Here is a 1,818-nt window from a genome sequence, read left to right on the forward strand (position 1 = left end):
GTTTGGGATCCCAGCAACTGACTTATTAGTCACATAAAAATAACTGCTGTTTTTACACCAATCTTGATTCCGATAGCTATATTTCAAATTACTTGTCAATGAAGCCTTTCTAACACGTCTTTTACAAATTCACTGAAGAAGCTGATTCTGACAAACCCACGGAAGGGACTGACTGTGAAATATAATACAAAAGACCCCTTCATTGAACCGGGTGCTCTGCCCCAGGCACCACGCGAGGACTCACCTTCCACCGGAGGGCTTTGAGTCCAGGGACAAGTACAAGCTGATAAGAGACACAATGTCACCAGGACCTACTGTGTGCCAGGGATGGCCTGTGCAGTAGGAGGCGAGAGTGCTGCCCTCCTGGAACTTTCGGGTGGGTGAAGGGACAGCTGTTTGTGTCTTACAGAGCCTGTGTGCTCGTGGGGAGTGAACTCTGGAAGTGGGGGGCTTCCTGAGGATGAGCAGGAGATACCTACTCAGGCTGTGTGTTTTGCAGAAGGAGCAAAGAGCCCAGGCAGATGGGAGGGAGAGGTGGGGGCTGTGGTGGAGGGGTGATGAAGGACAATGCAGGGTCAGCAGGGACCAGATATCCAGGTGTACAAGCGAAGTGAAGACGGTCGGTTTTAAACTGTGGACACTCACTGGGGGGTCAGGGAAGAGATCTGGTCAGATTTGCATTTCAGAAAGATCTCCCTGACTACCGTGAGGAAAATGAATGAAATAGACTGGGGGTTCCTCCAGGTGTGAGACTGATCTGGGCTGGGGCACAAGGCCCTGGCACCCGGCTTGGGCGGCTGGAGGGCAGNTTTTTTTTTTTAGTTTTCTGAAAACAGTATATTGTGTGAGGCTTGCTTTAATGACTCAAAATTATATTTATAAGACTCATTCATATTGCTGTGTGTAGCTAGCATGCATTCATTTTTAACTGCTGTATACTTTTGCAAATATACCATAATTTATCAATCCATTTTCAAGCAAAGGACATGTGGGTTGTTTCCAGGGGTTTTTTTTTACCATTATGAACATTGTTATGAATGTCCTTTTATATGTTTACCGTGTAAGGAGGCCTCTGTGGAAACTTTTTTAGAGTGGAATTGCTGGATCTTAGGGCATATGAGCTAGTATCCATATCAGTAAGGCTATGCTAAGTTATGCAGAAATAACAAACGACCCCCCAAATCTTAATGGATAACCACGAAATAACTGAGGTGCATTTCCTGCTGTCATATGCCCCTTGCAGGCTGGCTGTGGCTCTGTCCATGTCATTTCCCCCTGGGGTTTAGTGGAGAGAGCAGCTTCTACTTGGAACAAAGTGTGACAAAGGGACACACTTTGCTCAGATGCAGTTGGTTAGAGTCTAACCTTTCGAGCAAGTCACGCAGCCAAGCTGGGCTCCACAGGGCAGAGAGTATCATGTCCGCCCAGGGAGGGGCAGAAAATAATCCCGAACAATAAAAAAGGCTACTTGGTGCCAACTGGCTTTTCAAAGTGGTGGTTCTCATGTCAGTGGATCCCCATCCTAGATGCCCTCTGGTGTTATCAAACTCTTAATGTTGCCAATCCTAGTGGTTTTAAGATGGCATCTCACTGGGGCCTTATTTTGCATTTCCTTGATTACTAAGAGCATCTTGCATTAAAGTCTTTTTATGCCTTTCGTGTGTGTGTGTGTGTGTAATGCTTGCTCATGTTTTTTGCTCATTTTCTTTTTAAGATTTTATTGGAGAATAGGGGGAGGGGAACAGCATTGGGGAATTGGGGCAGGGGAACAGACAAGTTGCTGTCCTTTTGTTCTTCAGTCTAGTTGTGGAGGATGTC

Source organism: Hipposideros armiger, unplaced genomic scaffold (assembly GCF_001890085.2).
Source record: "Hipposideros armiger isolate ML-2016 unplaced genomic scaffold, ASM189008v1 scaffold_46, whole genome shotgun sequence".
Taxonomy (NCBI): domain Eukaryota; kingdom Metazoa; phylum Chordata; class Mammalia; order Chiroptera; family Hipposideridae; genus Hipposideros; species Hipposideros armiger.